The sequence below is a fragment of the Callospermophilus lateralis genome, chromosome 18 (assembly GCF_048772815.1).
Source record: "Callospermophilus lateralis isolate mCalLat2 chromosome 18, mCalLat2.hap1, whole genome shotgun sequence".
Lineage (NCBI taxonomy): Eukaryota > Metazoa > Chordata > Mammalia > Rodentia > Sciuridae > Callospermophilus > Callospermophilus lateralis.
Window position 1 is genome coordinate 35,537,949 of NC_135322.1, and position 13,687 is coordinate 35,551,635.

Sequence of the window (13,687 nt, forward strand, 5' to 3'; positions counted from 1 at the left end):
TAACTAAAGTTTGCATTTCTATTGCTATGGCTCAGAAAGTGGTTTCTGATTCTGTGGAGTTTGGTAGGTTCTCCTGGGGAAGGCCTTTCGTTTAATCCTGTAAATATCTGAAATGCAATTCCATACATTTCCAAGTTAAACTCCTTTTCTATTCACAATCAATCCCAGAAAGAATCTGTGCAGACCCAAAGGAAGAGCAAACATTCTCTTTGTTCTCGATGGAACCAATGGTATTTGGGTGGTCCACGGGGGTGCATCACAGCAAATTATCTCTATACCAGTGATCTCTGAGCAAAGGTCCCGTAAAATCTCAAAGATCTCAATCTTGGATTAAAGAGATGTGGATATTTCTCAACAGAAGGGAAGGAAAGTGGTTTGGATGACTTGGGTTACTAAGTGTGGATTTCCCCTACAAACACAAAAACTGCAAAAGCCAGTAAAGGAGTAAAACCTCTCTTCAAGGGAAGGTTCAGGAAATAGGATTCCAAATATCCAAACCCTTTTGTTGGACTTAGAAACTCCATTTCTATCATGACCGAATCACTTCTCTGTCTTAGAAAAAGTGTCTTACCAATGTAGAGGGCCACAGCCTCCGGATGACATGTGGCATTTTTGCCAGAAGGCAGTGGTTGAGAGGTGCCACCAAGCGGAGACTTTGAGATGTTAATGGTTAAGTTAAGCTGCGTATTCAGTTGTATATAGACCCCTGCTGTCCGCCTCAGGCGCCCGCTACTTTGGAGTTCTCGCGGGATTCCTGGGGAGTTCACTTTGGTTGGTGAAGTTCCGGAGGAGGGATTTCCGGTTGGGGGTGTTGCTGGAAGGGCCACGTGGGTGGGTGGGTGGCGTTTGCGGGAGTTCCTGTTTGAACCTACAAGTGCCTCCTGGCGGCTAAGTTATTTTGTGCCCAGCCAGACTGCAGCATACCAACACCCTGTGCTCTCCAACACTCTGAGCCTCAGCATCTACGGGAAAGCTTTGACCCAATGGAGGATGAACTCCAAATCATTAAGATCCTCCCTGGAACTTAATTTTTAAAATGCAACCTCTACTTTCACTTTCTTTTATTGTTGTTTTCAAAATCTCTAATAAAATAAGAATTATGAAAGCAAAAATATCAGTTATTGCAGTTATTCTAGTAGCTGGAGTTCTAATTAAACAGAGACATTATTTTGAAGTGGAATCTCAGGGCAAAGTCCTGTACTTCCAGGGTGGAATGCTAATTTGAATTTTAAGTGGATGTTGAATATTAACCCTGACTGTGTCCTGGACCTCAGCGCTATTGACATTTGGACCAGGAAATTCTTTGCTGAGAGGCTCATCCTGTGTGTTTCAGGAGGGCAGAAGCATCCCTGACCTCCACCTCCTCCTGATTATAACCACCAAAAATGTCTCTGACCTTAGCTCAATGGCGGTTAGGAGACCAAAATCAAACCTGGAGGAGAGTCAAGGGGAATATTCACTTATTGGACATTTTTCCTTTGGTTAAGAGAGAGCTAGGAAATGTGACTCTTCTGAACATAAAGTCAAAGAAATAAATGACGTTATTTCTGCCGTATAATGGAATATTAAACACCCATTAAAAACGTGCTTTAAAGACACTTTATAGGCATGAGAAAACGTTCAGCCTTAATGTGAGATGATAAAAGAGCAGAATATGAAAGTATATGTGCCATACATGTATTCTGTAAGAATCCATATATTTGGAAATATCCTAAAAGGAAAAAAAGCCACAAAAATTAAAGCGTGGTTATCCATGGGTGGTAGAATCATGCAGCGTATGTTTTTCTAAGTGAAATTTATCTGTTTTCTCAGATCATCTGCCATGAACACGCATGTTGACAATTTTAACCCTAGACACAGAGAAAGGACCGGAAAGCTGGTGCTGTATAGCCCAGGTGAAAAACCAGCCTCTACCTCAGAGCAAAGCCTGTCCAAGGAAGGGACATGGCCTTTGTCCTTGGAAAGACCCACAGAGCACTCCTAGGCACATTCCCACCCTGCTGAGTTGTTTATCTACAAATAACAGGAGAGATCTGCTGCGCCAGGTGTCCCTGACTCAGTCAGGCTAGGCGGGGACCCATAGCAGCCCCCTAGCAGCCACCAATCAGCATGAGACAGGGAAATACCTGGGATGCCAGATAACCCTCCCAGTAGTTTATGGTGTTGGGAAACCATGTAGTTCAGCACTTACACCCTCTTGGCTTAAACCAATCAGTTCAAATGAATACCCCTCTTGTACTGACCAATCACCCCTACCCAACTTGTTCCCGCCAGTGAATGTGCTAATCATGTTTTAGAGTTGTTATTTGATTTTCCCGCGGTGTGTGATGATTTGCTAAGAGATGCTATGATGTATGTGAAGTCCCTGCCCTCTCCAAAGAATGTAAAAAAAATGCTGCAAACCCGGGGCTCAGAGCCTCTCAGCGTCACCAGTTGCTGTGTGCGCGCGGAGGACCGAGCTAGCTCGCAATAAACACCTCTTTGCTGCTTACATTGATCTTGGTCTCTGGTGGTCTTTTGGGGGTCCCGAATTCGAGCATAACACAGGAAACCGAAAAGTTACAACCTGCTGGCTTCCGCTATTCCTAAAGCGGTTTCCTTCCTCCCACGGTAGGGAGCACAGTGATGCTTAAAAAACTCCTCCAATTCTTTAAACATGCTTCTCTCTGCAGCCTTGAGTTTTCTAGGCCCGAATTCACGACATGGTTCATTTCACACGTGGCTTCTCAACCTGGGTGCCCCCATTCACTCAACACTCCAGGACTGTCCTGGGCACTGGGGATGCGGTGGGGGAACAAGGCCGGGAGAGTTCCTGCTATCTTGGAAGACAGGACAGTAACCCGATCAGCTGATACAGAGACAAGGGAATTTCCAAGATGAAAGGTAACTGTGAAGGGAAGAAAGCGTGAAGAGGCGTTAAAGAGAGGGAGTCGGGAGAAAGCACTACTTTGGGCTGGGCGGTCAGGGAGGGTCCTCCCTGAGGAAGTAGCATCCAAACTAAGACCAAAGGCCCGGTGCGGTGGTGCACACCTATAATCCCAGCAGTTTGGGAGGCTGAGGCAGGAGGATTGCAAGTTCAAAGCCAGCCTCAGCAACCAGGTGAGGCCCTAAGCAACTTAGCCAGAACTTCTCTCAAAATAAAAAATTAAAAAGGGTTGAGGGTAGGAAGGAGAGCAGAATGGATCAGACATTAATAGCCCATGTGCATATATGACTACGGACCTGGTGCACAACCAGAAGAATGAGAAGTTAGACTCCATCTGTGTGGTCGGTGTCAGAATGCACTCAACTGTCCCGTATCACCAAATTAAAAAAAGAAAAGGCTGGGGATGTGGCACCCCTGGGTTCAATTTCTGGTACCGAAAAAAAAAAAAAAGAACTGAGACCAAAGAGTATGATAAAGAGTTACAGAACAAGCCTGGTACATTCAAAGAAGACGCCATTGGAGCTGGCACTTTGTAAGGAGAGACTAGCTAGAGCCCAGGCTGGGAATTTGGCAGGACCCTGATGGCACGTTTCTCCGAGGCCAGGTTTAGGTCTAGGCCACAGGGAGTGACAGTCATGAATCAGACTTTGGGTGGGGGGAGCTAAGATCCCAGAGCTTGCCAACAAGATTCCAAGGTGATTTCAATAAAATGTGAGAATTGCAGTTCTAGAGTCTTCTCTTTATTAAAAAATCATGAGAGTGAGCCGGGAGCTGTGCCTCATTCCTATAATCCCAGCTACCTGAGAGGCTGAGGCAGGAGGCTTGGGGGTTTGAAGCCAGCCCGGGGGAACACGGTGAGACCCCATTTCAGAAACACCCCCCACCACCAATTATAGGAGTGGTGGGCCAGAGGGGGGGAGTGAGCTCATTTGAGAGCCCTGTTCCTCGGGGCGTGGTCCATGGATCAATCACCGCAGCATTTCCAGGAGCCGGTGACAAGGACAAGATCTCAGATGCCAACCCAGACCTTCTGAATCAGAACAAGAACAGGCACTTCAGCAACCACATCCCAAGTGTTTTCAATACACAGGGAAGTTTGAGAAGCACTAATTAAAAAAAAAAAAAAAAAAAAAAATATATATATATATATATATATATATATATATATATATATATATATAATATTTTTATCATGATAAAAATAGGATCATATCATATAATCCTGTAACATTATATATCATAACAACTTACATAGAGTGCAAGATGGGAAGAGGATGATTTTTAGTGACAAAAGAGGAGAGAGTTACCACATACCGGATTATGCTATCCTTTTTCCCTGAAACTAAGGAGCCACAATAAAAAAGATGAATAAGACTCGACTCCAGGTTAGGTTAGGTTTAACCCCCCTTGGAGGTGAGGGTAGCATCTGAGCCGTACCCTTGGAATCTGAACTTGGCTTTGTAAAGTTTCATCAACTGGACAATAGATACGGAAACTCATTCTACCTTTAGTTTAGTTTAGTTTTTTTTTTTTTTTTTTTTTAAGAGAGGGAAAATTCTTCATTAAAGTAGCTAAGCAAAAGCAGTTGCCATGCTGTGCTAGAATTTCATATATTAAAAAGTATGTGTGCGGGTCCATTTCCTGTTGCTGCATGAGGCATGAAGAAAAGAGGTTTCCTTGGCTCCGGATTTTGTGTCTGGAGAGTCCAAACAGCATGTCTGATGAGGGGCCCCTGGCTGTGTCACACACGGTGGAGAAGCAGAAAAGGGAAGTAGCCACCTACAGATGGGGCCGAGCATGTGACGTGCCCTTGCATTAGAACAACTCACTCCTGTGAGCTGCCTGCCAGAGGGCGGTGCCTCTCAGCAGCTTCCAGGAGACCCCGCTTTCTGGAGATCCACCACCTCTTACTACCCTGACGCTGAGGACGGAGCGCCTACCACCCAAGTCTCTGGGGGACAAACTCAAGCAGTATCTAAGCCACGGCACTATAAACGACCTAAAGAAACTGGGCATGGTGGCTCACGCCATAATCCCAGTGGCTCGGGAGGCTGAGGCAGGAGGATCGCACGTTCAAAGCCGGCCTCAGCTACAGCGGGGCACTAAGCAACTCAGTGAGACCCTGAATGAAATATGAAATGGGGCTGGGGATGTGGCTCAGTGGTTGAGTGCCCCTGAGTTCAATACCCAGTTCCCCAGACTCAAAAAAAAAAAAAAAAAAAAAAAAGGAGAGAGAGAGAGTGACACTGTGGAATAAATAGACTTGGACCATTAACCCTGAATAATCTCGACTCTTCTTCCTGCTCTGTTCCTATTTACTCAAGGTGCTTTGCAAAACTTAACCTGTCCCGCTGACTCTGTGTGGGTATCTATTCACTCTGCTTTACAATATGTCATTTTTCTTATTTTTTCCCCCCTCCCTCATTAACCTGGGGCTTTTCACTTTTTTATGTCACAACTTTTGCAAATTCTCAGACAGGCCCTACTTCTGTCCTCTCAGGGATTCCCGTTGGTAGGAGCCCTGGGCTTACTCCGTGGCTCTCACTAATCAAACGTTTCTTTCCACTGGCTCCAGCTCCTGACTTTATCTCTTTGTCCTTTGAAACTGATAAGCTATTATTTCTAGCAACCATCGCTGATTCGAGAATCAACACTCTGTTGACTCCCAAAGCACCACATGCATTAAAGGAGCCCAGACCTAGAAGAGACCCCAGTTCCACTCAGTGTTCTATTAGGAAAGAATATTAAAGTAGGGTGCCCAAGGCTGGAGGTGACAGAAAGTGACTGACACCCAAGGCCTTGAAGGAGAATGCAGGCACAGGAAGGCTACCTGTCGCTCACTCTTTGGGGGCTCGCCCGGCTGTGTCCCTGTTTCCTCCTGCATTGTTATGAAAGTATTTCTTCTGGAAAGGACCTGATCTTTGTCCCTGAGCCTAGTAGGAGGTAATTTAGGCTGGAAGGAGACCAGGGAAGTGTCCTGGGCTGGGTCAGCAGTGGGTGCCATCTGGTTGGTTTTCTGGGGCAGCCTGTGACTATCTTAGTGATGCTTCTGAGGAAGGGGCTGTTCCTGCCTCCAGGACTCCTGGGGCAGGAGGGCTTTCTAGTCCCCCGGACTGGCAGAAAATGTGGTCACTTCCTGAGCTCGGGTGTGGGGGGGGGGGCTATGCAGCTTGGGTTTACAGCTCCTGGTCCCCCGGGTGCAGAATGTCCTCTTCTGTATAGCAATCACTGTTGTCATTGTGGTCATTCCTGTTCTGATTGGCAAGTGCAGTGGCCATCAGAAAAGCAGCTGCCTAAAGCCTCATGAACCACCCTCCCAGGCATTTTGCAAGAGCATAAGCAACACACGGGCAGATATGTATTCAGCTTTGGTCCCCGACAACTCCCAGCTTCTAGAATGGTGCCCAGTGTAGAGGAGGTGCTCACTAAACATTTGCCGCATGAAAGAATGAACTTCAGCCAGCAAATCAGGCACGTTTCCAGGGTGGAGAAGGCTTTCCTGAGACTTTTGCCCTTTTGTGGTCACAGTTCAGTGTCCTGTGCAGGGACTTGTAGAACACTTCCCTGAACTCTGTAGGCTCGCACAGTGGTCTCTGCCATGCTGTGAGCACAGAGGTTAATCCTGGTGTTTACCAAACCACCTGGCACTTAGGACGCGCGCTTAATAGTTTACTGTCTCAGTTCATGTTCTGTTGCTAGGACAAAATGCCTGAGACTGGATAATTTATAAAGAAAAGAGGTTTATTTTGGCTCAGAGTTCTGGAAGCTCAAAAGGTGCCCACATCTGTTTGGCTTTGAGGGACAGCCTCATGGTAGAACAGGGAAAAGAGAGAAGAGAAAGCCCAGGAAGCCCAACTTACTTTATAACAACCACACTTGTGAGAAACTACATTAATCCCTTCATGGGGACAATCCCTTGTAACACAAAAGCCTCTCGAAGGCCTTACCACTTCTCCACAACATTTCATGAGGTTCTGATGAGGTCAGATCAGACTATATATATATTTTATTGTACCAAAGTTGAACCCAAAGATGCTTAAACCCTGAGCCACATTCTTAGCCTTTTTATAAAATTTTGAGACCAGGTCTCCCTCACTGAGTTACTTAGTGCCTCACTAAGTTGCTGAGGCTGGCTTTGAAGTTGTGATCCTCCTGCCTCAGCCTCCTGAGTTGTGGGGATTACAGGTGTGTCCCACCGCACCCAGTTCAGTTCCAGAACCCCCCCTCCCCCCCACACACACCTTTTTTAAACTAACTATGGGAGGACGGAAGGAGAGAGGTGAGGATAGAGGGAGAGTTGGAGAAAGGAGTGGAGAGGAGGCCTGGACAGGTAGTTATTAGAACTGGCTCTCTCTGGGGGAGCCTGGAGTGTGGCTGAGGCCAAATCGTTGTCTCGTATGGCTGAGGCCCTGGGTTCCAGCCCCAGGAGCCCCCAAACCAAAAAGCATCAACAGGAAAACCACCCTTCTTTTTAGATAGGTCCATCCCTTCTGAGGGAAGCTGATCTTTTACTGACTCCAACTTTCCAGACACTATGTAGCAGAGCCTTTTTTTTTTTGCCAGAGAACAAACATAACTAAAATTGTGAGTATTTCACTAAAAAAGACAACTGGGCACAGAGAGAGAAATGCTGGATTCCAGTAGTCCCCGCCCCTTGCTGCGTAACCACAGAGAGGTCACACAGTTTCCTCATGGGTGGAAAGGGGACGATGGTGTTCCCCAGGGCTCTGCGCTGGTGCAAAGGCACAAAGTTTGTGCCAGCTCCTTTCCTGGGGAGGGGGGTCCTGACAACAGAGCTCCCTCCACCCCTCGAGGCCCAGTGTCAGTGCACCCCGTTCTGTCTCTGCCCGCCACGTCCAGGAAGGACTTGGGTCTGCAGGGATCCAGGGTCCTCCTCCTGGGCATCGCACGCCATGGGCGGCCCTCCCAGACTCTGTCTCTCTGCCTGGAAGATGCCTGTCATCTCAGCCACCTTCCCTGGCTGGGCCACTCTGTCCCTGCCTTCGGCACTGAAGCAAGGACCTTCTCAGGGCCCTCCCTTGCTGGCAGAGAGTCAAGTGCTCACAGATGGCAGGTGAGGTGGCGGGTGGGGACTGTGGAAAAGTGGAGAGCGGGTTGGGTCCTCCACGGGGGACCGTCATGCCACGATGCTAGCTGCTTGTGAAAATGCAGGAAGGAGAAAATTCCTTGATCATCTGATATTTGGAAAAAAAAAAAATCTGGAAATCGAAAATTTTATAAAAGTTGTTGTTAGAGTCTGTAAACAAGTCAGGATGGCGCCTGGCAAAATGCCAGGGGGAGTGGTTTGTGAAGTAACGCCATCGAGCCATTAAGTGTGGAGATTCCTGATTGGTTGACTGCTGAGTCTATTTTATGCTAATTAAGATAAGCTGTGTGGAATGTATACATACCCCTCCTGTCCTACAATAAACGGCTCCCACTCCTGCTGTGTCAATCTACACAAGTTGTTCGTCCCCCCCCCCCCCCCCCCCCCCCCCCCCCCCCCCCCCCCCCGGCAAGTTGTGAGTTTTAAAAATTTGTCAGTCACGCAATATCATGAGCCAACTGAAACAGCCCGTGAGTCCCCAGACTGGGGCTGGCAGGCTCCGGGGACTTTTTGAACTTTCAGAGTCATTATTTTCCTGAGCTGTGGGATCTAACTCCAAAGCACCCAACGCTCCTTCCACTCTCCCTCGTCCTTGCAGGACCTTGGTGTATCCCACCTGGGCTAGGACGACAGGCTCCGTCTAACCTGCGACCTGTATGTGGGAACTTGTTGGGAAATAGGGTCTTTGCAGATGTCATCAAGTTAGGATGAGGCTTAGAGAGGATGCTAGTTCAATATGGCTAGTGTCCTTGTAAGAGAAGAAGAGAGACACACACAAGGTGACGAGGAAGATCTCCACGTGACCATGAGAGCCGAGACTGAACTACTGTGTGGGCAAGCCCAGGGGTGCGGAGGGTCGCCAGCATCACCAGAAGCTGAGACAAAGTATCTGGTGATACTTTCTAGAGAAAGTAGAGTTCCATCAACACCTGGATTTCAGACGTCAGCCTCCAAAGATGAGAGACTCTCCTTTCTGGGGTTTTGTTCCCTTAGTGCATCCTGGAAAAATCATTTCTTTGGCCAATCATGGGATGCACACTGCTATGAATTGAAAATGGTCTGTGTCCCCTGAAACTCCTGTTGGAATTCAATTGCCGTGATGGCAGTGTTGGGAGGTGGGGCCTTTAGGAGGTGACTAGGTGGGTTAGCGGGATTCATGACTTTCCTGGGGAATGGACCCATCCTCTAGAAGACCGGTTGCTGTGACCAAGTACCTGTCAGGTTCTCTCTTCTGTGCACATCCACCTGCCTTTCCAATCGATCAGAAAGCAGCACAGGAATCTCAACAGATGCGACTGTCCCATCTTAGATTTCCAACCTCTAGTCCCATGAGCTGAATCAACTTTCCTTTATAAACACAAAGTCTTCCAGTCTTGAGCTGGGGATGTGGCTCAGGGGTAGAGGACCAGCCTACCATGTGCCCGTCCTGGGTTCCATGCCCAGCACACATCCCCACCCCCCCCCAAATAAACAAACAAATCAACAAACAAAAATGGCCTTAGCTTTTCAGTTATGGACTAAGGCAGGTGCCGAGAGAAGAAGGGAATCTCAGCTGCCAACCTTCCCACTCCTTCTGGCCTCCCAGGGGCACCTTAGACCTTAAAAACCTGACGTCTTCTCTCAGATTTCCTAAATTCCCGAATTTTAGTGACTCCTCTAAATATTTCTTTGATTTTCCAGAAATTTTCAAATTGAGCTTTGTGCAAGTAAGAAAATATGAATGGCGCTGGTTTTCTTGATGGGAGACAGAAAGATATTAGCTGTTCACGCTTATGATTTTTTCACAGTGACAGCTCAGAAGGAACTTTCCCCCCCTTTTGTGAAGAATGCACGATTTGCAGTCAGTGAAAAGAAAAAAAGAAAAGCAGTTGATTTATTTTCCCACAGAGAGGGAAAGGGAAGGGGGATAAAGCCCTCACACTTCTAAGTGGACGGATCATTCTTCTGTGGAAAAGATAAGGATTATCACATGGCATAAAGCATCCCTTGCTCGCTGGAGGGAGGTATGGAATGGCTCGTGGACCCACAGTTAGTGAGGACCCCTGCTGTCTCTGTCTGCACTGCAGGTCTGGAGCTGGAGGTCTCGGAGCAGGATGGTTCTCCTGGGAGACAGGCGTTTAAGGAGCTGATCCCTCGCCTGTGAATCCCTGAGGATCCTTCTTCTCCTGAGACCTATAGAGTAGGGCAAGAAACATCAGAAAGGGAAAGGCGCAGAGATGAAACTTGTTTATTTCATAATTCAGGGACTGAGGTTGGGTTGGGAGGGACTGGTAGCAGACTTCTTGGGAAGATTTGTGACCAGGCAAGAGGTAGCAATAGGCATCAAGAACCCAGCAGGTGTGCTCCGGAGCCAGGCAGTCTGGGTTTAAATTCTCGATGCTGACCAGGCATGTGAATTTAGACATCTGCCATAACTTCTCTGCACCTCAGTTTCCTTCTCCATCAAATGGGCTCAATGATAATGTAAGGATTAAATGAGTTGATTCAAGGAGGGCATCTGGAACAGTGTTTGAAACTTAGGAAGTTGCTAGATACATCTTATTGAAATGGGGTTACTTAGCCCTGCTGATGCTAAGAAACCCTCAACTAGTTTAATGGTTTAAGACAATGACTGGTTGTGCCACGGGTGTGTGTCGGGGGGAGGTAGGGGGCATGGCAGCTCTGCCTGGCTCAACTGAGTCAGATGCCAGATGTCAGATGGCTGGCTGAGGCTTGGCTGATCCAGGTCGGGCCTGGCCAGGGATGGCTGTGCTCTAAGGGGCTTTTATTTTTTTCCCAAGGCCAGGTGGCATGCACCTCTCACGGTGACAGCAGAGGCACAAGGGCACAAATGGAAATACACACATGTCCCGAGGCCTCTGCTTGGAAATGGCGCACCACAGCATCTAGCATGTGCATCTACCTAGTCCCTGGGTACAGCCAACAGGCAGGAAGTCCACCTGCCCTAGGTCGGGAGGCAGTGCAAGTTAGGTGGCCAAGGGTATGGACGCAGGAGAGCGGAAGAGCTGAAGAATTGACGCTGATATTACAAATGAACTTGGGGACTCTCAGTCCTAACTTGAATAAGAAGTCGTGGCTGAGAGTCAAGGCTGTGATTCTGTATCCTGATCTTCAACTCACACGCTGACCTTGGGTGTGGTGCTTCTGCCACCAGATCCACAGGGATAGATCTAAGTCAGTCAGGCCCTGCTCTCAGCTCAGGTTCCATAGATCCAAAGATGTTCCTTACCAGCCACTCCTGGCTCTGGAGATTCAGGTGTGTGCGCGCATGCGTTTTTGGGTCTTATCTCTGTCTAGGTCCTTAGACAACCTCCCAAGCGGAATGGTCTTCCCCTCTCCCCTCTCCCCTCTCCCCTCTCTCTCCATGGTCCTGAGGATGGTCCCAGGGCCTCTCACAGGCCTGGTCAGGGGGATCTGCACACCCTGCCCCAGGGCCGCAGATTTCTAAAGCAACTCTTCTAGAGCTGATTTTTTAGGCTTCTATATTATTAGGCTACAGCAAACCCCACAGAGAGTACAGTGACTAAGGATGCTTAGAAATGGCAGGATTGGGGAGGGGTGTGATCTTAGTTACCCAAGAGCTGGGCCCAATGATCCATGGGGACAGGATCTTAAAGGGACAGTGCAGCTCCCTGCAGTCGCACGTGGTGTCCCCTCATAGTTTTGACCTCTTCTGCACTAGTGTGGGCTGAAGGAGAGCCCCCTTGACTTTGCTGTGCCACCAACACTGTCCTTGTGGGAGCAGCCCAGGCAGGGAGAACCCACAGGAGCCAGCCCCAGGAGCCAGCCCCAGGCCTCTCTGTCCCCGCAGAAGCAGCTGCTAGAAAACTGTACCTCATGCATGAGACACTGTGCCATCTACCTGGACACAATCAAAAAACGACAACAACAACAACAACAACAACAACAACAACGTTTCACAAGCCCCGTGTGACCTTTACTATGTGCCATATACTCCCAGTTTTGTCTATTACATAAAAACGCAATGGCGGCGGAGCCGCTGTACTGATTTCGCAATGCACTGAGGATTCAGGATCCACAGCAAAAGACATGCGCCAGTTCAAAGGTGTGTGTCCACAGAGAGGAGGGGGGGTTTGGAAATGGACCCCTTCAAACCCACAGACCTCACACACATGCCAACCGCGAGGCAGCTGGGGAGAAGGACAGGGCGCGGCTGGCGGCCCGCGAGGTGTGTTGGTGTTAGCTTGATGTGGGGCTCCTCAGCCCGTGGAGTGGTTTCGAAAATTGCTGGAGAGAAGGGAATCTAATGTTCCCCATTCCTACTAAGATAAATACTCGAGCAAGCTTTAAAAAGGGAATCAACTTAAATCCAATTATTGAGAGAGTGACAGCATGGGAGGTACTTCAAGGAAGGCCCGGGAGGTGACAGGAGCCTGATTGAAGCTACTGGGTGGCAGTCTAGCTTGTGGCACAGATGGGAAAACCGTGCCACCCATCAGGCGGTGATCCCCAAACACCCAGGGCTGGCCATCAAGCCAGTGACAGCTCCAGGTGACGCCTTGTGTCCAAGTGTTACTTCTCTGCTCTCAGGCCTCAGTTGTGCCATCTGCTCAATGGCTCCTTATCAATCAGGAGCAAGAAGAGAAGCCCTTCGAATTCAGAAAACAGAAGCATCTCTGCAGGCTCACCAGCGTGGTATTTCTTTGCCTGCTCCTAATATCAGGAGTGGGGGCTTCCTCGTCTGCAAGTTCACCCCTGTTTATAGGTGACTGCCCCGGACCTCATACTTAACCTAGCCATGATTCCGACTTGTTGCTCTTGGTCTAAGTGTCCCTGTCCTAACAGACCAAACAGTGTCAGGATTTAGCTGTGCCTGCGAAGGCTGGCACCCTGGCTCTAACAAAAAAAGGATCAACTTGTGTGCCACCTCTGACTTTGTGCCCTGCGTCTTCTAAGCTGCCCACGGAACATTGGTTAAAAGCGGATCCTGGAACTGCCCTCTGTGAGGTGAGCTGCCCGGGGCCCCACACAGAAGGTGGCCTGTTCCTGACAGTGTTCTCAAGCCCCCTCACATTCCCTAACTCTGGGAAGTTGTCCTGGTTTCTTGGAGAGCCGGAGCCAAGCTGACACAGGGTCCTTGAGTCTTTGTTGAACTTGAGCTCAGATGGATGCAGAAACACAGGAGAAGCCAAATCATATGTTTAAACAGTTAAGAGGAAACCAGACTCAGCAAGGAACTACAACCCTGGATTTAGCCAGGGTGAATTTTTCCTTCTCTGGGATTTCCTGTCTCTTTTCTGGATGTTTCTATCTATCGAATTTTTCCCTGGCAGTTGGTTTAAGGCCATCAACTCTGCGGTGAAAGAAAGTCTTACACAAGACTTGGGCTTAGCTGCTAAAATATCAACCGCTGCCGAATTGCGAGGATCCAGAGCCAGACTTACATGACATAAGCTCCCGGCCTCTGTCAATCTCCTGTTACACTGGAAAGAGAGACCAAACTTAAAGAAGCCTCCACACAGTGAAGGCTGGCATGCTACCCCGACAATGCTTGGGGGGGCAGCGACAGTAGTGGGAGCCTCTAGGGGGTGGGGGTGGCAGCAAGAAGATAGATCCTTAAGGAACTTAGAATTAGTGAACCCCAAAGCCTGGCTTCCTGCAATGTTCTTAGACTGTAGTTAAAACTTAACAAT